The sequence below is a fragment of the Lolium rigidum genome, chromosome 3 (assembly GCF_022539505.1).
Source record: "Lolium rigidum isolate FL_2022 chromosome 3, APGP_CSIRO_Lrig_0.1, whole genome shotgun sequence".
Lineage (NCBI taxonomy): Eukaryota > Viridiplantae > Streptophyta > Magnoliopsida > Poales > Poaceae > Lolium > Lolium rigidum.
In genome coordinates, this window is record NC_061510.1 from 26,092,157 (window position 1) to 26,103,706 (window position 11,550).

The following is an 11,550-nucleotide window of genomic DNA, read 5'->3' on the forward strand; positions in this document are numbered from 1 at the left end:
GGTATTGAAGCAACACAAAGGAAGATTAAGTTTCAGCGGTTGCTTTCAACTTGTAACATGTATATCTCATGGATAATTGTCAACATAGAGTAATATAACAAGTGCAATATGCAAGTATGTAGGAATCAATGCACAGCTCACACAAGTGTTTGCTTCTTGAGGTGGAGAGAGATAGGTGAACCGACTCAACATAGAAGTAAAAAGAATGGTCCTTCAAAGAGGAAAGCATCGATTGCTATATTTGTGCTAGAGCTTTTATTTTGAAAACATGAAACAATTTTGTCAACGGTAGTAATAAAGCATATGAGTTATGTAAATTATATCTTACAAGTTGCAAGCCTCATGCATAGTATACTAATAGTGCCCGCACCTTGTCCTAATTAGCTTGGACTACCGGATCTTTGCAATGTACATGTTTTAACCAAGTGTCACAATGGGGTACCTCCATGCCGCCCGTACAAAGGTCTAAGGAGAAAGCTCGCATTTTGGATTTCTCGATTTTGATTATTCTCAACTTAGACATCCATACCGGGACAACATGGACAACAGATAATGGACTCCTCTTTAATGCATAAGCATGTGGCAACAATTATTATTCTCATATGAGATTGAGGATATGTGTCCAAAACTGAAACTTCCACCATGAATCATGGCTTTAGTTAGCGGCCCAATGTTCTTCTCTAACAGTATGCATGCTCCAACCATAAAGGTGGTAGATCTCTCTTACTTCAGACAAGACGGACATGCATAGCAACTCACATGATATTCAACAAAGAATAGTTGATGGCGTCCCCGAAACATGGTTATCGCACAACAAGCAACTTAATAAGAGATAAAGTGCATAAGTACATATTCAATACCACAATAGTTTTTAAGCTATTTGTCCCATGAGCTATATATTGCAAAGGTGAATGATGGAATTTTAAAGGTAGCACTCAAGCAATTTACTTTGGAATGGCGGAGAAATACCATGTAGTAGGTAGGTATGGTGGACACAAATGGCATAGTGGTTGGCTCAAGTATTTGGGATGCATGAGAAGTATTCCCTCTCGATACGAGGTTTAGGCTAGCAAGGTTATTTGAAACAAACACAAGGATGAACGGTGCAGCAAAACTCACATAAAAGACATATTGTAAACATTATAAGACTCTACACCGTCTTCCTTGTTGTTCAAAACTCAATACTAGATGTTATCTAGACTCTAGAGAAACCAAATATGCAAACCAAATTAGCAAGCTCTAAGTGTTTCTTCATTAATGGGTGCAAAGTATATGATGCAAGAGCTTAAACATGAGCACAACAATTGCCAAGTATCAAATTATCCAAGACATTTTAGAGTTACTACATGTAGTATTTTCCAATTCCAACCATATAACAAATTAACGAAGAAGAAACTTCGCCATGAATACTATGAGTAGAGCCTAAGGACATACTTGTCCATATGCTACAGCGGAGCGTGTCTCTCTCCCATAAAGTGAATGCTAGGATCCATTTTATTCAAACAAAACAAAAACAAAAACAAACCGACGCTCCAAGCAAAGTGCATAAGATGTGACGGAATAAAAATATAGTTTCGTGGGAGGAACCCGATAATGTTGTCGATGAAGAAGGGGATGCCTTGGGCATCCCCAAGGTTAGACGCTTGAGTCTTCTTAGAATATGCAGGGGTGAACCACCGGGGCATCCCCAAGCTTAGAGCTTTCAGTCTCCTTGATCATATTGCATCATACTCCTCTCTTGATCCTTGAAAACTTCCTCCACACCAAACTCGAAACAACTCATTAGAGGGTTAGTGCATAATAAAAATTCACATGTTCAGAGGTGACACAATCATTCTTAACACTTCTGGACATTGCATAAAGCTACTGGACATTAATGGATCAAAGAAATTCATCCAACATAGCAAAAGAGGCAATGCGAAATAAAAGGCAGAATCTGTCAAAACAGAACAGTCCGTAAAGATGGATTTTATTAGGCCACCAGACTTACTCAAATGAAAATGCTCAAATTGAATGAAAGTTGCGTACATATCTGAGGATCATGCACGTAAATTGGCTTAATTTTCTGAGCTACCTACAGAGAGGTAGACCCAGATTCGTGACAGCAAAGAAATCTGGAACTGTGCAGTAATCCAAATCTAGTACTTATTTTACTATCAAAGACTTTACTTGGCACAACAAAACATAAAACTAAGATAAGGAGAGGTTGCTACAGTAGTAAACAACTTCCAAGACTCAAATATAAAACAAAAATACTGTAGTAAAAACATGGGTTGTCTCCCATAAGCGCTTTTCTTTAACGCCTTTCAGCTAGGCGCAGAAAGTGTATATCAAGTAACATCAAAAGATGAAGCGTCAACATCATAATTTGTTCTAATAATAGAATCATAAGGTAACTTCATTCTCTTTCTAGGGAAGTATTCCATACCTTTCTTGAGAGGAAATTGATATTTAATATTACCTTCCTTCATATCAATAGTAGCACCAACGGTTCGAAGAAAAGGTCTTCCCAATATAATGGGGCAAGATGCATTGCATTCAATATCCAAGACAACAAAATCAACGGGGACAAGGTTATTGTTAGCCATAATATGAACATTATCAACTTTCCCCAAAGGTTTCTTTTTAGCATTATCAGCGAGATTAACATCCAAATAACAGTTTTTCAATGGTGGCAAGTCAAGCATATCATAGACTTTTTTAGGCATAACGTAAATACTTGCACCAAGATCACATAAAGCATTACAATCAAAATCCTTGACTCTCATTTTAATGATGGGCTCCCAACCATCCTCTAGCTTTCTAGGAATAGAAGTTTCAAGTTTTAGTTTCTCTTCTCTAGCTTTTATGAGAGCATTTGTAATATGTTTTGTGAAAGTCAAGTTTATAGCACTAGCATTAGGACTTTTAGCAAGTTTTTGTAAGAACTTTATAACTTCAGAGATGTGGCAATCATCAAAATCTAAATCATTACAATCTAAAGCAATGGGATTATCATCCCCAAGGTTGGAAAAAATTTCAGCGGTTTTATCACAGTGAGTTTCAGTAGCTTTAGCAATTTCGGGTAATTTTGCGCGCTTTGCACTAGGAGTAGAAGCATTGCCAACACCAATTATTTCACCATTGATAGTAGGAGGTGCAGCAACATGTGAATCATTAGCATTGCTAGTGGTGGTAATAGTCCAAACTTTAGCTACATTTTTCTCTTTAGCTAGTTTTTCATTTTCTTCCCTATCCCACCTAGCACGCAGCTCAGCCATTAATCTTATATTCTCATTAATTCTAACTTGGATGGCATTTGCTGTAGTAACAATTTTATTTTCAATATCCCTATTAGGCATAACTTTCGATTTCAAAAGATCAACATCAGAGGCAAGACTATCAACTCTAGAAGCAAGAATATCAATTTTATTGAGCTTTTCCTCAACAGATTTGTTAAAAGCAGTTTGTGTACTAATAAATTCTTTAAGCATAGCTTCAAGTCCAGGGGGTGTATTCCTATTATTGTTGTAAGAATTCCCATAAGAATTAGCATAACCGTTACCATTATTATAAGGATATGGCCTATAGTTATTACTAGAATTGTTCCGATAAGCATTGTTGTTGAAATTATTATTTTTAATGAAGTTTACATCAACATGTTCTTCTTGGGCAACCAATGAAGCTAACAGAACATTATTAGGATCAACATTAGTCCTATCATTCACAAGCATAGACATAATAGCATCAATCTTATCATTCAAGGAAGAGGATTCTTCAACGTAATTTACCTTCTTACCTTGTGGAGCTCTTTCCGTGTGCCATTCGGAGTAATTAATCATCATATTGTCAAGGAGCTTTGTTGCTTCACCAAGAGTGATGGACATAAAGGTACCTCCAGCAGCTGAATCCAATAAATTCCGCGAAGAAAAATTTAGTCCTGCATAGAAAGTTTGGATGATCATCCAAGTAGTCGATCCATGGGTTGGGCAATTTTTAACCAAGGATTTCATTCTTTCCCAAGCTTGAGCAACATGTTCATTATCCAATTGTTTAAAATTCATTATGCTACTCCTCAAAGATATAATTTTAGCAGGGGGATAATATCTACCAATAAAAGCATCCTTGCATTTAGTACAGGAATCAATACTATTCTTAGGCAGAGATAGCAACCAATCTTTAGCTCTTCCACTTAATGAGAAAGGGAACAATTTTAATTTTATAATGTCACCATCTACATCTTTATACTTTTGCATTTCACATAGTTCAACAAAATTATTAAGATGGGCAAGCAAGCATCATCGAACTAACACCGGAAAATTGCTCTCGCATAACAAGATTCGATGAAAGGTGTTTAATTTCAAAGAATTCTGCCGTAGTAGCAGGTGGAGCAATAGGTGTGCATAGGAAATCATTATTATTTGTGCTAGTGAAGTCACACAACTTAGTATTTTCAGGGTTGGCCATTTTAGCAGTAGTAAATAAAGCAAACTAGATAAAGTAAATGCAAGTAAACTAAATTTTTTTGTGTTTTTGATATAGCAAGCAAGACAGTAAATAAAGTAAAGCTAGCAACTAATTTTTTTGTGTTTTGATATAATGCAGCAAACAAAGTAGTAAATAAAATAAAGCAAGACAAAAACAAAGTAAAGAGGTTGGGAAGTGGAGACTCCCCTTGCAGCGTGTCTTGATCTCCCCGGCAACGGCGCCGGAAAAGAGCCGGCGTGTAGTTGACGTGGGAGTTAGAAATCTTTGTGGTGTAACTTTTCTTCGTTCCCCGGCAACGGCGCCGGAAAAAGAGCTTGATGGCGTGTATTTCACACGTTCGTTGGGCAACCCCAAGAGGAAGGTATGATGCGCACAGCAGCAAGTTTTCCCTCAGAAAGAAACCAAGGTTTATCGAACCAGGAGGAGCCAAGAAGCACGTTGAAGGTTGATGGCGGTGGGATGTAGTGCGGCGCAACACCAGAGATTCCGGCGCCAACGTGGAACCTGCACAACACAACCAAAGTACTTTGCCCCAACGAAACAGTGAGGTTGTCAATCTCACCGGCTTGCTGTAACAAAGGATTAACCGTATTGTGTGGAAGATGATTGTTTGCGAGAGAAAACGAGTAAAACAAGTATTGCAGCAGATTTGTATTTCAGTATTAAAAGAATGGACCGGGGTCCACAGTTCACTAGAGGTGTCTCTCCCATAAGATAAAAGCATGTTGGGTGAACAAATTACAGTCGGGCAATTGACAAATAGAGAGGGCATAACAATGCACATACATGTCATGATAAGTATAGTGAGATTTAATTGGGCATTACGACAAAGTACATAGACCGCCATCCAACCGCATCTATGCCTAAAAAGTCCACCTTCAGAGTTATCATCCGAACCCCTTCCGATATTAAGTTGCTAAACAACAGACAATTGCATTAAGTATGGTGCGTAATGTAATCAACAACTACATCCTCGGACATAGCGCCAATGTTTTATCCCTAGTGGCAACAGAGCACAACACAACCTTAGAACTTTCGTCACTCGTCCCGGTGTCAATGCGGGCATGAACCCACTATCGAGCATAAATACTCCCTCTTGGAGTTAAGAGCAAAAACTTGGCCGAGCCTCTACTAATAACGGAGAGCATGCAAGATCATAAACAACACATATGCAATAACTTGATAATTAACATAACATGGTATTCTCTATCCATCGGATCCCGACAAACACAACATAGAGTATTACGGATAGATGATCTTGATCATGTTAGGCAGCTCACAAGATCCAACAATGAAGCACAATGAGGAGAAGACAACCATCTAGCTACCGCTATGGACCCATAGTCCAGGGGTGAACTACTCACTCATCACTCCGGAGGCGACCATGGCGGTGTAGAGTCCTCCGGGAGATGAATCCCCTCTCCGGCAGGGTGCCGGAGGAGATCTCCGAATCCCCCGAGATGGGATTGGCGGCGGTGGCGTCTCCGGAAGGTTTTCCGTATCGTGGTTTTTTCGCATCGTGGGTTTCGCGACGGAGGCTTTAAGTAGGCGGAAGGGCGGAGTCGGAGGGCCGACGAGGGGCCCACACCATAGGGCGGCGCGGGCCCCCCTTGGCCGCGCCGCCTTGTGGTGTCGCCACCTCGTGGCCCCACTTCGTATGCTCTTCGGTCTTCCGGAAGGTTCGTGGCAAAATAGGCCCCCGGGTCTTGATTTCGTCCAATTCCGAGAATATTTCGTTACTAGGATTTCTGAAACCAAAAACAGCGAGAACAACGAATCGGCACTTCGGCATCTTGTTAATAGGTTAGTTCCAGAAAATGCACGAATATGACATAAAGTGTGCATAAAACATGTAGGTATCATCAATAATATGGCATGGAACATAAGAAATTATCGATACGTCGGAGACGTATCAGCCATCATAATACGGTCGAGGGCGTCCCAGCTGATAGAGTCGAAGGCTTTACGAAAGTCAAGCTTAAAAACCGCGGCGGGGGCGCCCCGTTTGTGACAAGTTTGGACCAAGTCAGCAGCGTAGACAAAGTTTTCTGCAATGGACCTTCCGGAGATGAAACCGGTTTGGTCCGGGTGGACGAGGAAAGTGATAAGATCCTTAAGGCGAAGGGTCAGGCACTTTGAGTGGATCTTAAGGCAGTAGTTCTGGAGGGAGATAGGCCGAAAATTGTCCGGCCTATTTGCCCCCTCCTTCTTAGGAAGGAGCACCATATGGGACTTGTTTATGGGGCGAAGGTCAGAAGAGAGGTTGTAGCAACTGGCCATGGAATCGTAGAGAGTGCTTTTAACAAGATCCCAGTTTCTCTTGAAAAAAGCAGGACCGAACCCGTCAGGGCCAGGGCTGGAGTTGTTATTCATAGAGAAAAGGGTTGCACGAATTTTTTCGAGGGAGAAGGGGCGAATGAGGGAGGCAGCCTGGGTGGAATCTAGTGAGGTAGAAGCAACAAGGTTTCCCCAATCCAGGCGATCCACAACATGAACGGGGGTGCCGAGAAGTTTTTTGAAGAAATCATGAAGGATGTCGGCTTTCGCAGGGTGGGAGAAGACGGGAACCCCGTCTTGGTTGTCTAGGTTCTTGATTTGGTTCTTTTGCAGGCGGCCAGAGGCGCAGAGGTGAAAGTATCTGGAATTTTTATCCCCAAGGACACAGTTTTTGATTTTAGCCCGCTGGCGCCAGTAGGTGGCACGGTCAGCATTTTTTTGACTGAGGTTAGACTTGGCGAGGTGGCGAAGGCGGGACTCAATGGGGGAGAGGGGACGAGCTTCCTCTAAACGATCGAGAAAAGAGATGACGGCGCGACAATTTTTGAGGTAGACGGGAGGAAGCTTGCGGTCTTTTGCCCAGGCTCTTGCAGCCGCCCTGACCCGTTTAAGTTTGAGACAAAGGCGCCCCACAGGGGAAAGGTTTGAATGGGTGGGGCCCACACTAAGCCAGTTAGCACTAACAAGGGGGGGGGGGAAGACGGGTGAAGCATCCAAGAGTTTTCCATACGAAAAATTGTGCTTCTTGGAGCCTTCGAAGAAGCCGCAAGATGGAGGGGCACATGATCGGAGGTAGGTCGGGCCAAGGAGGTGAGGGTTGAGTCAGGCAGGCCGAGGCTCCAATCAGGATTGACGAGAACCCTGTCGAGGCGGGCCAGGGTAGGGGGGTCTTGCATATTTGACCAGGTGAACTGGCGATCGAGGAGAGGGATTTCCAAAAGGCCTAGATTGTTAATGAAATCTTTAAAAAGGGCGGCCTCAGGGGCATTGAAATTGTTGTTGGACTTGTCCCGAGGGGTGCGAATGAGGTTGAAGTCGCCAACGAAAGCGACGGGGACAGAGAGGGTAGCGAAGATGTGCTCTAGAGAGGAGAGGAAGTCAAGTTTTTGGTGGTGCAGGCAGGGACCATAGACATTGACGATAGTGAAGGATAGGTCGTCGGGGCGCCAGGAGAAAGTTGTAGTGATGGAGAAGTCGTCGATGGAGTGGCTTAGAAGCTTCAAATTCCGCGCATCCCAGTTGTTGCAATACCACCGGAGGCGCCCTCCGAAGGCTTGAAAACGAAGGAGCGGAGGGATTGGGGCAGGAAGTAGGAGGCGATGAATTTGGTTAGGTCAGGAAACTTGGTTTCTTGGAGGCAAAGAATAGACGGAAGGGCCGACTCAATGGCAGCCCTAACATCATCTCGTTTGCGGCGTTGCCCGAGGCCACGCACGTTCCAACAGTCAATAAGAATTTTAATCAACATCAAGAACAAGGAGGCGCCGAGAATGACCGAACATCAGGACACAAGCACGAGCAGCAGGACATATGCTCGAACAGCAGGACATAAACTGGTAAGAAACAAGGTCATACAGAAACAGCAAAGTACCAAAGTCACGGTTACAAGGGCGAACAGAGCTGCCCAAAAGGAAACACGAATAGCGTGAAATAAGCCGGACCAGGGTGGTAGTCGTAGTATGGAGAACAGTCTTCTCATCAAAGGGCCAGGTAGCTAGAAGCATAAGGTAGTACGGGTAGTGAGCCGTGGGAGCGACTGCCGTCTCAATCATGGAGCATCGGGAGTCACCAGTGCTGAGGACTCAACAAGCGCAAGGTCAGCGAGCTGGATGTCGCAGGATGTAGCGAGAGCTCCAACATCCTCCTTTGGCAGCTGGCCTCCTTCCTCGAGGGCGACAGCCAGAAGAGCATCGGCAGAGAGCTCCCCGCGGCGACTGGGAGCAGTTGCCGGCCCTGATCGAGTTCTTGCTTCCTAGCCATGGCCTTGTCTCGGTACTTCTGACTGAATAGATTTTGCATTGCAAACCGAGACACATATGCTCTAGACTATTGTGCGTACCTAGTACTCTAATAGGTGCATTGTAGACATAAATCATTGATTTTTATTCGCTTGTGAAACCTATGAATATATTTTCATCATGTTACTACAAAAAAAATGAATGTATTACCACAAAATTTGTAAATGAACCATTGCATGCTATTTGTGGTATTGGAAAAAATTCCTAGTTGCCCCATCCTAGCATGAAATCCTGGATCCGCCACTGTCTACACCCATTATTCGTACGCTGACTCCGCCAACATCACCAAGGCATTCATTGTTGTAAAAATGACTCCAATCGGTTGAATTAACCTACACCCTAACTCACCACCAAGGTATCGATGGTTCTATCTCCACGCACGTCTCGAGATGCCTCTGTGCTCTAGAGAATCTTCACATTTTGACACGCCGATGAACTTTAACAAGAGAAAGAGGGAGGCAGGCACCGCAAGAAGGAAGTCACTTCCCCTGTTTGTGATATCACAAATTCGCGGCACCTGGTCTGCACGGAGCACCATTCGCTGCCTATAATATAAGGATGGCAATGGAGCGGGTTTGGACGGATATAGGAAAACCAGATCCATGCCCAAATCCATCAGCCTCGCTCTGCCACGCCCACGAAAGTATCCATGGGCATGGATGTCGCTCCAAATCCAAATCCGATGGATACCTGGATATCCATGGATATCCATGCCCATAAAAATTGAGTACCATTTCACCAATATTTCACTTGCATTTCATCAATAATAAGCTAACATGAATATTTTGGCAGCATTTTGACATTATTTCAGTAGCATTTCAGCCGTAATTATGTCAAAAATTCATAGGAATATCAAAGCAACAATATATCACATTATCGAGGAGGCGGAGCAATAAACGAAGATCCACAGTCAATGCGACCGGTGGAAGCCCTACCAGCACAAGGCGGTTCCGTGATTATTTAGAGTATAAAATCATTAAGGCTTAAATTAAGGGTTTGGTGATTTGGGCCTAAAAAGGACAGCCAATCATAGGTAAAATCGCATGTGTCACTGACATGTGGGTTCCACATGTCAGTTGGATATCCATCGAATATCCATGGAGCAAAAGCTCTGCCCGTGCCCGCTCCATGAATTATCGGATATCCGCCCCATGAAATCCATGGACACAATCAACCCTCCATACCCGTGCCCGGTGGGTCGAATATCCGTGGATACCCGGATCCGTGGATAAAATTGCCATCGTGACTATAATAACCTTTTTTAATATAATTAAGCTACATTGGATAAGATTTTTTGTAAATTACCCAATTGCATATGCATTGGGTAACTTTTTTTAGTTGTGCATAGGGTTAACCTTGATTAGTATTTCTCTCTGTGGAAGCTCTCATCATCATCTTTACTTTTAGAGCCAGATAACTCCAATCTATTGCAGGCCAACACACATGGGCCTATTTTTGGGCCAGCCGATTCTGCAAAGCTCAGCCGATTACCCAAAAAAGTTGTTCTTCTCCGGTCTATCATTGTCCAATGGAAAACTCTAGAAAAAGGCCGACCTTCGCGAAGGGAAGGCAACTCACTCCGCACGCGACAAGTGGCGCGCTGTGGTGCCAGAAAATCTCTGGGAAGTGGTCTCCCTGCTCGCCACATGTCGCAAGGAGAAACAAGGTGGGGATGGGGGAGGAGAGAGAAGACTGAGTTGTGTCAGTTTTTCCCTTTTTCTTCTAGATTCGTTTTTTCAAAATGAAATATCTTGAGAACCGTAAGTCCAAATTGCGAACCGTTTTCACTTTTGAGATCCTCGCGTCGAGATCTTCGAAACTAGATCCCATGTTGATAGGTTTGGAGATACTTTTTTTTTTGTACTTCCAATAGTAATATGATTGTACCTGTGGTGTGTACCTACCTGTGTTTCAACTGAAAAGTACTTCTGTTTTTAGTGTGTTTGGTGCAGTTTTTTCCTTTACTCGCTAATTGTACTCGCCCGTGTGCGGGACTGTACCTGTACTTACGCGCGACTGTACCTGCTCGTGTGTGCACTGTACGTCTGTACATGTACTTGCTCGTGTTCACGATCGTACTCGCTCGTATGCGCGTTTGTACCTGCTCGTCTGCGTGACTGTACTTGTACTCGCTCGTGTGTTCAACTGTACTCGTGTGTTGTGCGTGGCTGTACCTGCTCGTGTGCACGACTGTACCTGCTCGTGTGCGTGACTGTACTTGTACTCGCCTGTGTGTTCAACTGTACTCGTGTGTTGTGCGTGACTGTACCTGCTCGTGTGCGCGACTGTACCTGCTCGTGTGCGCGACTGTACCTATGTTTTGATAAGAAAAAAAACGAAGACATACACTTGTATGTAGTGAGCTAGCTGCATCGCTTTTTGTACTTGATCATGTGAAAGTTAGCTGGCTAGCTTTGCTATCGCGGGCGTGCACGTACTGGCTCGAGCGGAGCGAGGCGGAGAGCGCGCGTACTAGCGCGCGGCCGTGCGCGTATAGGAGGTGGCGCCATACGCGGGGATGGGACGGGAGTACGGGACGGACTCGCGCGAGCAAGTACAGCTCGGCGCGCGCGGGAGACGTTTCGTACGATGCCACGCGTCGTACGTACGTGAGCTAACCGGACCTTTGGGAAGGTCGGCCTCCAGGGAGCGATACCCTTGTCCAATTATTAGGATGTCATGTTAGCAAATATTTGTGTCATCATGGCATCGTGATTGTTTGGTACTCACTAGATCGATCGTGCGCCACAAATTTGGATAACGCGAGCTAGCATGGTTCTGATTAAAA